At 45.6% G+C, this 15766-nt stretch overlaps 4 non-coding genes and 1 pseudogene across 4 annotated transcripts; all 5 read right to left on the bottom strand.

Annotated features, from left to right (window-relative positions):
* Nucleotides 1–1865: 1865 nt before the first annotated feature.
* LOC121177299 lies at nucleotides 1866–2036 on the bottom strand (annotated as a pseudogene).
* Nucleotides 2037–2621: 585 nt separating this feature from the next.
* LOC121177267 lies at nucleotides 2622–2785 on the bottom strand. The gene has a single exon (XR_005893204.1). It is a non-coding gene; the product is annotated as a U1 spliceosomal RNA (small nuclear RNA).
* Nucleotides 2786–3254: 469 nt separating this feature from the next.
* LOC121177313 lies at nucleotides 3255–3369 on the bottom strand. The gene has a single exon (XR_005893218.1). It is a non-coding gene; the product is annotated as a U5 spliceosomal RNA (small nuclear RNA).
* A 6439-nt stretch (nucleotides 3370–9808) lies between these two features.
* On the bottom strand, nucleotides 9809–9999 carry LOC121177279. Its single transcript, XR_005893206.1, has one exon. It is a non-coding gene; the product is annotated as a U2 spliceosomal RNA (small nuclear RNA).
* Nucleotides 10000–10246: 247 nt separating this feature from the next.
* LOC121177262 lies at nucleotides 10247–10410 on the bottom strand. The gene has a single exon (XR_005893203.1). It is a non-coding gene; the product is annotated as a U1 spliceosomal RNA (small nuclear RNA).
* Between the last annotated feature and the right edge of the window lie 5356 nt (nucleotides 10411–15766).

Raw genomic sequence — 15766 nt, 5'->3', positions numbered from 1 at the left:
CAAAAGACCGCAGTCTCCTCAGGAGGTAGAGCCTGCTCTGCCCCTTCCTGTACAGTGCATCTGTGTTGTCAGTCCAGTCCAGTTTGTGATTTAGGTGAACACCCAGGTACTTGTAAGAGTCCACTCTCTCAATGTCCATTCCCTGGATGTTCACCGGTGAGGGGGCAGACCGGTGTCTGCGGAAATCCACCACCATCTCCTTGGTCTTCCCTGCGTTGATGAGGAGGTGGTTTGGCCGACAACAGTCCACAAAGTCCTGCGTCACTCCTCTGTACTCTGCAGCATCGTCATCGCTGATCAGGCCGACGATAGCAGAGTCGTCAGAGAACTTGAGCAGGACACAGCCGTCTTTTGTCTGAAGTCTGCAGTGTAGAGGGAGAAGAGGAAAGGCGCAAGCACCATGCCCTGAGGAACACCCACACTGCAGGTCAGGGGGTCAGACACCCCCCGATCTGCATATATAAATGTATTTATATATGTTATAAATACATTTCACATAAAAACATGGTTGAAACCTGAAATAAGTCACAAGTCTTTACCTTTACCAAAAGTTTACCAAGAGTTTACAAGACTACCTTTTTACCTTTTTATGGAATCACAGTTTAAGTGTTATATTTTTTTTATTTTTTTCACTGTCTCAGATTTTATAATGGGTGTGTATTATATGAAATGTTCAGAGCTGGAGTGACTGACATCACCCACACTCTGTCTGACATCTATTAAAATTTTCCCTAAAAGCTTCTTTCAACTTCTTCATTCTCACAATTACAAACCCTCAGGGATAAATTATATATGATAATGTATAGAAAGTTGTCCTCTCTCACCCAGTGTTACTCTCATTGTCACATGACCCACAGTTTTTAAGTAAATCCCCTCCATACTGACCAAACCTCCCATAGACTGCCACGTTAAAGTGAGCTCTGAACTTTTCGTCATGAACAGAGATGATGGGAGTATTTTAAAGTGTGACAGCTCGTACACCATAAACAGTAGGGGCATATAAAATACATCTGTGTCTTTACTGAAGCCTTGTGATGCTCATGGTGAAAATAAAAAAATGATAGGAATTAAATTTTTCCAATTATCAGGGCATTTTTGATGAAATGTTCTATCCTACTGCTGGGGAGCCCACTACCCTGCACTGCTGACTGCAGCAGACTTTACAAGGTCTAGAAAAGACTTTGAAGCTCCCCTGTGCCCCACGACTGAAGACAGCACCCACTACTACTGCTCCCCTGCAGTAGTTGGCGAAGGGGAGCTGCAAAGTCTACAGTACGTTCACCGCCACCGTCTGCAGTAAGTGAACCTTCGATTGTGTCTGTGGTTCCCTTTTAAACCCATCTTTTTTGAAAAAAAAAAAGGTATTTAAATCTTTATCTGTAACAACTTTTCTTTTTAAAGGGCAATTTGAATCTTTCTATAGGATTATAAATAAGAAGATTTTTAAAGATTTTAAATACATAATGCCGTGCCCCACGGAGCACTCATACAGAGTGCTGCGTCTCTTCACATAACCTAACCTCATCATCCCCAAATCTATCTCAATCTATCACACTCACCTGTGTAAAAAATAATAAGGGTTTGTAGGTGTTTTATTATGTGTGTAATATAGAGAGCTTAGATGAAGCTCCATACTTTCAATATCTCCTTTTATATGGAGACTACAAAGTCTGGGAAATGATCAGGCGTCTTCAGGGAGACCAATCATCGTAGCTGAAGTGCACTGTGTTGTTGAGCGGGGTTCCCTGGGTGATATCAGTAAATCAACTGACTGGTTGTGCACAATTCACTTGGTGAAAACTTTGGCGGATTTTTCTTCAGCCACTGTAAAAGTTTGACTCCTAACTAAACATTTGTGTCAGCGCTTCATTTTCAACAAAGCAAGAGAAAAGTACACCGTTCGTGGAGTGAGCGGAGCAAGCTCCCTCTCCTAAAAATGGGTTTAATACATTATCCCCATATAGGGGACATATCAGACATTAAACTGATAAGACCAGATACTACACTTGATCTTAGCCAAAAGGCCGAGAAGCAATGAGGCCCAAGCGTTTGACGTCCAAATCAAGCTCTTGGTACAACCGCCACTTGTCGCGGTGTCCCGTTTGTAAGCCAGCTTATCAATTGCCGCCACTTAGCAACTCCGCCTATCTGTCTGCTGTGTACTTTTCCCTGGCGCTATACAAAGATGTTTGACTTTTCACCAACTCAAAAGGCTCAGCCATACAGCAAAGCCGGCCAAAAATAGTTTCAACTCATTGGTGTTCCCCACCAAAGTCTAAAAATAAAGTACACTAGAACAACATCTAGCACACATTTCTTCTACAAACAAGCAGCAAAGTCGGACAGGAGAGCTCACACTTCATTTTGTCATGGAAAGGCCACGCCCACTTCCCCAATTCCACTGGGAACACGGGTAATTGTCATGACTAAACATGCCACTCTCTGGCGTACTAGCGTACGCCAGAGAGCTTCTGCAGAGCAACACTGCTGCTTTGTGAACAGACTGCAAAAGTTGACATATAACTCCAAATCAACAAAGCCACCTCACAACAGGGAAAGTCTTCAACAAGTTAGCACATGGGCATTCCTGACGTATTGTGTTTTTTTTTTACACACACGTATCGGGGAGAACGTGAATGCAGTCACCCACTACCAGAAATTATGCTGTTGAGCTTCCTACATTTGGGGAATTGGCAGGGGTCAGCACAGCTGGAGCGCAATGGCTGAGCCTGACCCTGGGTGAACCACCTTGTTGATCATGGTATCTCCCCTGCCAGATAAGTATGAGCTGCAGTTGGAAGAGAGAGGGTGGTGGTCACCAGGCACAGCACTCTGGCTGATGGTGCCTACAATGCATAATCCCACATTTCAGTGCCTTGAGCATCAGCTCCCCTTTGTCTGTTATGTTTATGGCTGAAAAGATACAAACACTGCTGCAAATAGGCTCCGGCATGCGGCAAACACGCTTTGTTGGATCCACCCATCATGCACTGCTCTGCCAAAAACAAAGGAACACTTTGTGAAATGCCACTAGTCGAGCTGTCTCTTGGGAAACAAAGCAAATGCCCACGTGGTACACTTTTCTTGTCTCAAAGATGCCAGCATCCCCACCAAAGCCTAAAAATAAAGTATACCAGCGAAATGACAACATCTCTAGCACACATTTCTTCCGCAAAGAAAGAGCAAAGTCGGACAAGGGAGCTCACACTTGTGGCGCTCTATAAAGATGTTTGACTTTTCACCAACTCAAAAGGCTCAGCCATATGGCCAAACTGGCCAAAAACAACTTCAACTCATTGGTGTTCCTCTCCACGGAAGTCTTTAGTAAAAGGCGAAAAACTTGTGCGTTATGAAGAGAAACAAGAGTCAGAACAGGACTGTCCCAGAGAGCAGCTGAGGACCCTAGTCATCCCAGCTACCACCGTCGCGGTACGCCTCCCTTGGCTTGCCGTGTGCTAAATCCCAGCCTCCCCTCCCTCTTGTGTTTTTTTCTTGTCTTTTTTCAGAAGCTCTCGCCAGTGGTTTTGTGTAGAAACTGTGGTGTCTAGTTTTGTGCAATGTGTCCTAACCCATGTGTGTAGTCTTTCAGGAGAGAGAATCCATTTGTTTCTGCTTATCTAGTACCTGTAGCTGTCTTGGGCGCCACTCTTTCTGTTACTGCTGTACAACATGGGTGTTATCTCTCATGCACTGTGTGGCGAGCGAAGGGAGATAAGAGGATGATAGGGGGTGGTAGCAGATAGCGGATGGTATCGATCACTACAACACCCAACTATGAGCAACCTACAAAGCCAGACAACGCCACCTTGGGAATTTTGCCCAAGGTAATAGTTTTAGTCAACTGTACCAACTCTAAGTCACCCAGGTTCATCTTACAACGGGCAGAGACATAGTTCCAGAGCAATAATCAATATACTTTATTTCAAAATAATTTCAGTATGTCTAACACATTATAAAACACCATTCACACACACACAGAGTATTAAAATACTATAAAACACCATTCACACACAGGGGACGTGAAGGGAAAGGGGGGAGACCCTATCAGGGCTGAGGCTTACCAGGGGGCCAGCTCGAGGAGAGGGGTGAGGGATCCCTAATAATATGCAAAAATTATCACCCCAGCCACACGTGACAGCCACACACACCCACGCACATGTAGTGAAAGGAACCCAGGACCAGGGGAGGCACACGACACAGGAAAAAGGGGGAAACCACCACCCGCTACCACCTCCGGCTCTCAGCCACTGAAAAAGGGGACAAGGAAGTAAAATTAGTGGGGTCACTCCCAACACAGGAAAACAAATGACCAATATACAAACACTAACAAAAGAAACAAACAGTCAAGAAACAAAAAAAACAAAAAACAAAATCCAACTGAATATCGGGGCTAATTGAATCACAGAAGGTCAAAAACTAAACAAGAAAAGAAAGAAGAAGAAAAAAAAGAAAACAAGCCAGCCCAGGGCCTAGCTAAACAGAATATTTAATAAACCAAATAACCTAACCTAATAGAAACAAAGCTATAAAGAAAACAAAATAATCAAAACAATAACCCAAAACCCATTCTAACTAAATGCAACAAAGGAAATGGGGGCATTCTTCCTGCTTCTGAGGAGTGCAGACGTGTTTCTGACTGCTCCTACTGTCTCTTGGCTTGCTTTTTTGTTTCTCTCGTCTCTCGTCTCGTCTTTGTGATTTTCTTTCCTGAGCACCCTGCTCTGCTACTCTTGGGATATATATTTTTTGAGATGGAGCTTATTAACTGGTCACTCAGTGCATTGGACAAAATTTTCCCACAAAGAAAAGAATCACCGGGAGAACCACTCTGCCCTGAGGGGACATTCGCTGCGGGGTATGTCCGAGATGCTTGGGACTCCTGGCGTCTGGTATGCCTGGAAGCGCTGTCCCTGGAAGACGTGGAGGATCTATTTATCTATTGGACATTGATAGCAGGGATACTACTGATTGGCCTGGGTATTGCCCTGATCTATCGGAGAATTGGAAAAACCACTGCTGGCAGATTGGCACTACCGCTAAGCACGGAGATAAAACAGCACCTCGGGTTCATGGATACTTGGCTGACGGAATTCCATCAGAAGATGGCTCGGATCGAAGGACTGATCAGTGACATCTCAGCCCGATCTGAGGAGGAACAGAGACGAAGTGATAACATCGGAAGACAGTCCGAACACCTGTTGAGATCGGTGAAGGGACTGTCTGTCAAGCTTGAGGAGATGTCGAAGCTACTCCATGCATCTGCAGGGGATGATGAGCACCGATACCAGTCCGATTGACTACTGATCTAGATAAATTCAACGCGGATCGATAAAATTGCTTTGTGCATATTGGCTGTATTGTTTCTGTCCCTCGCCCCCCCCCCCTCTCCCGGCCTAGAAGCATAGCTCTGCAGCTGTGCTCCTATCAAATTCCTATGCAGTTCGTATCTCCCTTCAAGGACAACTGATGAACTGACCTGTAAACATCCTGGCAGTCTAGGTCATACAAATCGCAAACACTTCTCATAGACTGATGCACACACACTCCCCTCCCTACCCACCCCCATCTACCGTCTGCCTCCGCACCTTATCTTTTGTAACTCCCCCCCCCCTCCCCTTCCTATGTGTCCATGAAAAAATTCCAGCATGTTTCCACGTGTACTGTGTACAAAGTCAAAATGTATGATGTGACTGTGTGTCAAATGTATGTATTGCAACTTGCAAATTAACTTTCAGGAAAGCGTGTGGCGCCGCAAACATTTTGCTGCGGCCCGGAGGCTATACTCCTTAACGAAATTTCGCCTGTACTTCTGTGCAAGTGACAATAAAGTTCCTATCCTATCCTATCCTATCCTATTAAATGAAGAGCAACCCCGCCTACTCGCGTAGGCAGGGGGTGATTGCGTTGTCCACCTGCGCAACCCGACGGCAGCAACACTGGAGCGACCGGCAGAACCGCAGCAGAGAAGCACGGCAGGAACACCCCAGTAAGGCAGAACAAGGCAAAGCAGGCAAAGCAGCAGTATTTCTTGCTCCGTGCGGGACAAAGCAGCTGGCAAATAATTCTCTGTATTTAACAAAACAGAAATAAGGTTAACCAGCTACAAGTACATGCAGGTTAGATGCATCAAACGCACCAAGGCGTACATACCGATCAGGCTACGTGTGATCACCTGCGGGAGAGAGAAGCGAGTGCGTGCTTACTCCGCAACAGTGGAGGCTAGCAGCAACCTGCGGCTAATTTGCAGCACTGGGAATGACCCACAAGCCGCGCATGTCGGTGGAGGACCGGCTTTTCGGCGTCTGCGCCAGCGACGACAAGGCGGAAGGAAGCAGGTGACCAGGAAGTGGGCCTCGGAGAGTGCCCTCATGTGGTGAGGCTAATGAGGGCTGAGGTGAACAAAACGGCGAAAATCCGCACTGGGAGACGCAAGGCGAAACATCTCATCCTGCTACAATCGCATGGGCGGTGTTTTGCCAACAACAAACCCTGGGTGACCCCTGAGATTAAGGCTCTTCTGAATGAGAAGAAGAGGGTCTTCAGCTCAGGGGACAAGGAGGAACTGAGGAGAGTCCAGAAGGATCTTCGGGTGAAGATCAGGCAAGGGAAGGAACAGTACAGGAGGAAACTGGAGAAGAGCCTGGAGCAGAACAACGCCAGAGAGGTCTGGAGAGGACTGCAGACCATCACAGGCCATGGGAAGGGAGTGGGGAGAGAACAGGCTGGCGGGGACAAGGACTGGGCGGACCAACTGAATCTGTTTTTCAACAGATTTGATTTGGCCTCCTCTTCCTCTTCCCCCTCCTCCTCTCCCCCCCTCCTCCTCCTCCTCCCCTTCCTCTTCCTCCTCCTCCTCCCTCTCCCCCCCCCTCCTCCCCTTCGTCCTCCTCCTCCTCCCCTCCTCCCCTCCCCCCCCTTCCTCCTCCTCTTCCTCCTCCTCTTCCTCCCTCCCCTCCTCCTCCTCCTCTCCCTCTCCCTCCTCCTCCTTCACCTCCCCTGCCACCTCCTCTCCCCCTCCCCCCCCATTCCTCAGCCTGCCACCCTCAACACCTGATGACTGCCCCCTCATCAGAACACCAGCCCCACTGAGAGATTCACCTACAACCACCCCCCCACCCCCCCTCTCCATAACTGACAATCAGGTGAGGAGTCAGCTTAAGAAGATCAAGGCAAGGAAGGCCCCAGGCCCGGACGGGATCAGCCCTCGACTCCTGAAGGACTGTGCTGATCAGCTCTGCGGCGTGTTCAGTCACATGTTCAACTTGAGCCTGAGACTGGAGAAGGTCCCGGCCTTGTGGAAAACCTCCTGTGTGGTTCCGGTCCCGAAGACATCGCGTCCAAAGGAGCCAAACCACTTCAGGCCTGTTGCTCTGACGTCTCATCTAATGAAGACTATGGAGAGGATCATCCTGAGGCAGCTGCGAGAGATTGTGGGCTCACAACTAGATTGTCTGCAGTTTGCTTATCAGACGGGGATAGGGGTGGACGACGCAGTGACCTACCTGCTGCACAGATCACTGCTACACCTGGAGGACAGCGGGAGTGCTGTGAGGGTCATGTTCTTTGACTTCTCCAGTGCTTTTAATACAATCCAGCCGTCACTGCTCAGTGTGAAGATGGAGAACATGGGAGTGGACCAATGCCTGGCTGCATGGACAAAAGACTATCTCACAGACAGACCACAGTATGTGAGGCTGCATCACTGTGTGTCTGATGTGGTGCTGTGCAGTACAGGAGCCCCTCAGGGTACCGTGCTCTCCCCCTTCCTCTTCACACTGTACACCTCGGACTTCACCTACAACACCACCCACTGCCACATCCAGAAGTTCTCGGATGACACAGCTGTCGTTGGCTGTGTTTCTGAGGGAAATGACCTGGAATACAGGAAGGTCATCAAGGACTTTGCCTGCTGGAGTGAGCTCAACCAGCTGCAGCTCAACACGAGCAAGACAAAGGAGATGATCATCAACTTCCAGAGGAAAGGACATCACCTCACTTCGGTGAACATCCAGGGATTGGACATCGAGCTGGTGGACAGCTACAAATTCCTGGGTGTTCACCTAAACAATAAACTGGACTGGACTGACCACACTCATGCCCTCTACAAGAAGGGACAGAGTCGACTCCACCTGCTGAGGAGGTTGAGGTCCTTCGGAGTGTGCAGGCCTCTGCTCAGGACTTTTTATGACTCTGTGATGGCCTCAGCCATTTTTTATGCTGTTGTCTGCTGGAGAGGGGGCAGTACAGACAGGGACAGGGGAAAGCTCAACAGACTGATACGGAGAGCAAGCTCTGTCCTGGACTGTCCTCTGGACTCTGTGGAGGAAGTAGGGGAGAGAAGGATGTTGGCTAAGCTGACATCCATCATGGACAACACCTCCCACCCCCTACATGACACTGTGGGGTCCCTCAGCAGCTCCTTCAGCTCCAGACTCCTACACCCGCGGTGTAAGAAGGAGAGGTACCGCAGGTCCTTCATCCCAACAGTTGTGAGGTTGTACAATGCCAACACATAATGAAACCATGTTACATATTACTACTGCTCTTCACTGCCATAATTCTGTTCTTATGTTTACATACATGTATCACCAGTCACTTTCTCTACAAAGACTCAAGCACCTTTTGTATATAGTATATAATATTTATAATCTGAGTACTTTTGCCTTTGTTTTTCTCCATTGTGTTTTTGGATTGTATATTGTTATTTTTATATTTTCTGTTACTGCCGTTTCTACCTTTTTCTATATGCTGCTTTAACAATTGAATTTCCCCGTTGTGGGATGAATAAAGTCTATCTTATCTTATCTTATGGTACTCTGATGGAACTGTAATGAGGAGATGAGTGAGGGAAGGTGTCAGTGCATGTAACATTAAGAAGAGGAATAGGCTAACATCAGATAAAAGGGGGACACCAGTAGAGCTCAGGCCTGCAAAACAAGGGAGCAAAAAAGAGAAGTTTGACGAAGGTTTTCATGCAAATAAAAACACACCAATCAAACCAAGGGAAATAGAAAGGGACAGGCCCAGTTCTACCCAGACCTGTCCTTGAACCTGATCAACAGTCTGCCACTGGTCGTATGTAAGGCATTGTGCAGTACTTTAAAAAAAAAAAAAAAAAAAAGATGCCAACAGAAGCCAAACCTCCATTAGAAACATAGTTATTTGATACAAGGGGGGAAGGGAGAATTTTAGACACAAATAGGATCATCCCTAAAACAAACAAATAAGGGAAAAGGGGGCATGATCAGACATGCCCTTTGCTCTGAAACACACCTACAATTTACAATATAAAAAATGATGTACAGATGGTGAAAATGACTTTGTTCTGCAGAGGAAACTCAGGCTTTTGAATTCTGTATTGAAGAATAAAGCTCTATGGACTCAACTTCTCTGGTCTCCAGCATTTGACTGTGACTGTGTTTTTTCCCTTTAAAAAGAAGAGCTGAACGCTTAGAAATGTTTTGGGGATAAAACAACTTAGAGCAAAAGAGTACGATGTGGGGACTCAGCTTCAACTGGCCCACAGCTGGGTATACAGCCTGGCCTGAAAAATCCAGGCCTGGCTTTTACATGGAGACTACAAAGTCTGGGAAATGATCGGGCGTCTTCAGGGAGTCCGCGACCAATAATCGTAGCTGAAGTGCACTGTGTTGTTGAGCGGGGTTCCCTGGGTGATATCAGCAAATCAACTGACTGGTTGTGCACAATTCACTTGGTAAAAACTTTGGCGCATTTTCCTTCAGCCACTGTAAAAGTTTGACTCCTAACTAAACATGTGTGTCAGAGCTTGATTTTCTACAAAGCAAGAGAAAAGTGCACCGTTCCCGGCAGGACTGCAATGCCAGGTCGATGCGTGGAGTGAGCGGAGCAAGCTCCCTTTTCAGCTCCCTCTCCTAAAAATGGGTTTAATACGTTATCCCCATATAGGGAACATATCAGATATTAAACTGATAAGAACAGATACTACACTTGATCTTAGCCAAAAGGCCGAGAAGCGATGAGGCCCAAGTGTTTGACAAGGTCTTGGTACAACTGTCACTTGTCGCGGTGTCCCGTTTGCAAGCCAGCTTATCAATTGTTGCCACTTAGCAACTCCGCCCATCTGTCTGCTGTGTACTTTTCCCTGCCGCTATACAAAGATGTTTGACTTTTCACCAACTCAAAATGCTCAGCCATACGGCAAAGCCAGCCAAAAATAGCTTCAACTCATTGGTTTTCAATGTATCAAGGAAGGTCAGAAACGAATCAGGGGAGAGCACAAACGCAGTCCCCCACTACTAGAAATTATGCAGTCGAAATTCCCACATTTGGGGAATTGGCAGGGGTCAGCACAGCCGGAGTGCAATGGCTGAGCCTCACCCTGGGTGAACCACCTTGTTGATCATGATATCTCTCCTGCCAGGTAAATATGAGCTGCAGTTGGAAGAGAGTGGGTGGTGGTCAGCAGGTACAGCACTCTGGCTGACGGTGCCTACATTGCATAATCCCACATTTCAGTGTCTTGAGCATCAGCTCCCCTTTGTCTGTTATGTTTATGGCTGAAAAGATACAAACACTGCTGCAAATAGGCTGCGGCATGCGGCAAACACGCTTTGTTGGATCCACCCATCATGCACTGCTCTGCCAAAAACAAAGGAACACTGTGTGAAATGCCACTAGTCGAGCTGCCTCGAAAGCAAAGGCCCATGTGGTACACAAAGACGCCAGCATCCCCACCAACGCCAGAGAGCTTCTGCAGAGCAACATTGTCGCTTTGTGGACAGACTGCAAAAGTTGACATATAATTCCAAATCAACAAAGCCACCTCAGTAGATGGAGATGAACCACACTAGTTTAGTGATGATGTTTTTTGTTTATTCTCAATCAAAAATGGAGATAAAAGGCTTATAGTGCCTAGTATTCCCAGGTGGATGGGACACCTGGGAATACTTGGTTCTAACCAGGCCCTACTCTACTCTTCCGAGATCAGGCGAGATCGGGCGTGCCCAGGGTGGTATGGCCGTAAGCAACACCAATCCATATAACAAGTCTCTTTATACATGCTAAAACGCCACTAACAAATCCAGTGTTTAATAAGGACAATAATCATCTGGATTTCTCTACAAATCCAAGCACCAGAAGCAATCAAAAATGACCTCATCCACCTGACGAGAATTCTCTGACTACTCATCATCTGATAAAGGCTGTTACTGCGTCTGATCACTTATAGGTCCATTCCTGTCCAACATTGAGTAAGATGTAAGATGGAAATATTTAAAACAGCTACTTTTTGTGTGTGTGCCCATCGTGATCTTTTGTGCTTAAATATCACATCCAGTTAACAAACATTTCACTAAATGAACTAAACACTGACATGAACTACTAACATGTACTGACTTACTGAAAACCTTGGAGGTGATCTGGACTTTCCTGTAGTTTCCTCTTGTCCTTGTAACAGCAGTAGCTCCTCCCTTCCTTGTCAATAATTGCACAGAAATATCTGAGTGGTTCTTTCTTCCTAAATCATGAGCAAGTCCTGTCCAGTCCAACTGTTTCTGCTCCTGTTTGACTTCTGAACTTGTCTCTGGCTGTGTGTCAACTTACTGCAGCCTGTGACATCAGACTGTAGAATGTTGATACATCAAAGGCATCAAAGGACAAACACACACACACTCACACACATATACTGGTACTTATATCTTTGTGAGGACACTCTCTGGCATAATGCATTCCCTCGCCCTAACCTCTCTCTCTCTTATCATCTCAGACCTATGTCAGTACCTGTGCCTCTGTCAAAGAATACAAAAAAACCCCCACTAGACCTGTACACACATAAAGTCATGTATTCATGTAGTCATCTGTGAATGTGTGTTTGATGAATGCAAAGTGAAAATGCACATCAGCATCAGCATGAACCTTGTTTTTGTAAAAGCTTCTTCTCTTGTTTGCTTCCTACAACTGTATATTTTTCAAGCATCATCTGTCATATTGAAGAAATAAGTTCATTCAGTAGCGTTATTTCTTTTTTTACTGTCATCATGTACAGTGGACTGGTAACCTTGCTCACAGCTGCTTAGTTACACAGTTTACATTTCCTGATTTGAGAGGAATACACTGTGGAGGGTGTGTGGAGGAAAAACAAAGCAGTAGCACCCTCAGAGAGGATCAATGAATGAGGCCAACTGATTGTTTGTATAATAACCATCTGTGGTTATACACCTGAGAGCAGAATGATAAATGAATGACATCTACTTTGCACCTATGTTGGTGGGACAAAAGATGATGAAAGAATGATAAAGAATTATACCATGATCAGAATTATTTTCTTTCTGGTGAAGAATAGATTGAATATGGAGGCTCCATTGGACATAATAGCTGTTTATCAAAGGGCTGCTGGTGTCAATATTATGTGTTGATTTTTCTAAACATTGGTTTAATAAGAATCTCTCTGCAAAGTGAAACCAGTTTTGTGGGAAGGCTGAGTTACCTTGAAGCATTTCACCACCTGGCAGCAGCAAAGCTGGAGCCTTTTTTCACCTGTCTGATCATTTAACAAACAGACTATCTATGGTTTTTTGAGTCTCATATTGAAGGGTCACTGCCCTCCAGAATGACCTTTGACCCCATTATAAACTACTAGTGGAGTCAAAGCATCTTCAGCAAGCAGCTGAACTCCTCCTCTGCCTCTCTTTCTTCCCTCTGAGCTCCTCAGGCTGCTGAGCTGTAGGACTCTTCAGACTAACTGCTACAGACGGCTCCACTATGGCTCTGATTTGTCTGCTAAATAAAGCTGTTTGACAGTTGATTTAAACACCATGTACAGTTCAGCAGCTCTGAGGAGAGGAAGTGAATCAGTGTCTCAGTGTCCAGGTAAATGGGAGCTTCACCTCTTTGTCGCTGTGTCTTCTGTGAGCCAGTGGAGGAGTTTCTGTGGATGAAGATACTGAATGTTAGTTGGAACATCTGCACAGATTATAGTACAATGTGACTCACAGAGAAATACATCAGATCAATGAAGCAGATGCATCATGAAGCAATAATAATTGTATCAATGTCAGTGTTTCAGTATAAAGTGTTTTTCTTGTCAGTGAGGTTGTGAATAATGTTCAGTGTTGGTGAAAAGTTAAAACGCTTTCATCAATAGTTTTCAACATCAGTTCTAAAATCAGCAGACTAACACCGAGGCCACAGAGTTTTCTAAGAAAATAAAGTTGCTGTGAGCATCTTTTGAAAACATTGTCTGTATTTTCAGAGAAGCTCACCATGGAGTCCAGAACTGTACCAAGGTATTTGAAGTTTTCCTCAGCGTCAACATGTTGGCTATCAAGTGGGTCTGAAGAAAGAAACTGGCTCTGTGTTCACATCTTGTTTTGTGCTGATAAATAATTATTTTGTCTTGACCACATTGATTTCCAGCTGGCTAATGAAACAGCATGTTTGAGGAAACTTTATCTTCATTCTTCTTCTGAATGAAGATAAACCACCACTTAACTCTCATCTTTTTTTGTGAGAGAAAACTTCTGGACAAGTTGACAGTACAGTGATATTAATTTTGTCTTTTCAGATCTCACCAATCACTGTACACATTTGTTTTTATTGTCACATTTATTCCTAATTGCAGCTTCTAACTGATGATCCATCACCTCAGAGGATGTTTTTTTTCTGATTTGTTGTTGTTGTTTCAGATGGTTGAACACTTTCCTCCTCCTCTAACTCTTCTATGAACAGACACTGCAGCTGGTGTCTCTGTTCACAGCAGAGTGAACTCCTGTAAAGGAGAATAAGTGAAGTGGAAAGAGAAGATGGAGACTCACTTCTCTCTCTGCCAGGATATTTAGGACTGTTTCCATTAATGATGAGATCCAGTTCTCTCTGTAGAGTAAAGGTCAAGTGACAGAGACCAACACACTTTAAACTGGATCTGAACCAGAAAGTGATGCTCTGCTCTACAGTCACTTGGCTCTCGGTCAGAGGCAACGTGTTATTAAAACGAGGTCTTTAGGGGAGCTTTCATGGGTTATACATGCCAGCTGAGAGCTGCAGTGCTGCAACACAGAGCTGAAGAACAACAACAGAAAAACAGCCATAAATCAAACACTCTCAGCAGAGTCACAGGTAATCAGCTGGGAGTCTGGTGTGATGGAAACCACTGGTATGGAGTCACCAGAAATAGATGGAGGAGCTCTTTATTCAGGACAGAGACCAACAGCAGAGGAAAGTAGAGCTCCAAGAGTCATTAGCATCAGAGAACAAGTATCACAGAGTGCCTGCAACTTTACTGTGAATCATCCACTGCTGGAGGTCACAGCTCAGAGTGGAGAGAGAGCTGTGTAATGTGCTGTCAGATTCAGAGCTTAAATCAATACACATCTTTTCTCAACTGTATCCTGATACTGGATGGATGGAAAGTCACGTTGGCACTTTCAGACTTTCTACTTGTTTTGTAACTGACAAGAGTCTGTGGAAAATCATGATGCAAAGAGGAAGAACCATAATAACTCTACAAACCCTCTGATAAACCCAACAGCAAATTCACTAATGGACCAGGGTTCACACATTTACAGTGTGAACCATGTGTGAATGCATTACACCATCACACTGAAGCTCCACTCTGGTAGGTGAAAAGTAGCAGCTGAACTGCAGCAACTGTACAGAAGGAGGAATATATCTGTCCACACCCTGCAACAGTAGAGTCAGTGGAGACGAGGCTGCAGTGCAGGAGAACTGGACTTGGGATCTGGGAAAAAAAAGTGTAGGATGAAAATAAGAGATGATAGAGAGATGACTGTGCAACTGTGATTTCATCAATTTGAAGTAACACTGAAAAAATGGAACCATATGAGAAAAATAAAAAGTGTAAACAGTGATAATTGTTTTGTACTGTAGAGAGAACAGCAGTCGTCTCTGCCTCTCTCCATGGTGCTGACTGAGAGGTTGTTTAGGATCAAGGATCAAGGAACTTTATTGTCATACCAGGACATTTACATGTTATGGTACGAAATTAGTACTCAGGTCCCAGTTTAAGCCATTCAGAGCAAGACATGAACAAGCATGAGATATAAACATAAGGGCAATAATATAAATATAAACATTAGAGAAATAGAATAAACATTAGAGCAGAAATATATAAACATTGTGAATTTTAAACAATTAACAATTAAAGTAAAAATAAGATAAGGAAGCCGAAGTTAGCACGTGCATAAATACTCATGTGCAAGTAGGAGGTAGTGGTAGTGCAAAGAGGTAGTCCGTGTATTGCACCTATAGGAACATGTTGCCCTATGATGGCCAAGTATTGCACTTAGTGAGACAGTGTTGTCGTGCAGGACTGTCAGTGTGTGGTGAGGAGGGGAAGAGGGGGCGGGGGGGGGGGGGGGGGGGGGGTCTACAGGGCAGGGCTAGAGTTCAGAAGTCTTACAGCTTCAGGGAAGAAGCTGTTCCTGAGCCTGGTGGTCCTGCTCCGGATGCTCCTCAGCCGCCTGCCTGAGGGGAGGGGTTGGAAGAGACTATGTGCAGGATGGGTGGAGTCCTCCATGATGCGGAGGGCCCTCCGCGTGGAGAGTGTGCTTTGCACCTGCAAAGGACACTCTCCACCGCACAGTGGTAGAAGCTCCTCAGGACTGAGCCTCCAAGGCCAGAGCGCCATAGCTTCCTGAGGAAGTAGAGGCGCTGGTGGGCCTTCCTGACCAGATGAAATGTGTTGGCGTTCCAGGCGAGGTCCTCGATGATGTGCACACCCAGGTACCTGAAGCTGGAGACCACCTCCACAGCTGCTCCTCCGATGTGC

The sequence above is a fragment of the Toxotes jaculatrix genome, chromosome 2, assembly GCF_017976425.1.
Source record: "Toxotes jaculatrix isolate fToxJac2 chromosome 2, fToxJac2.pri, whole genome shotgun sequence".
NCBI lineage: Eukaryota > Metazoa > Chordata > Actinopteri > Toxotidae > Toxotes > Toxotes jaculatrix.
The sequence above is the reverse complement of the archived record's forward strand: the minus strand, read 5'-3'. Positions and strand labels throughout refer to the sequence as shown.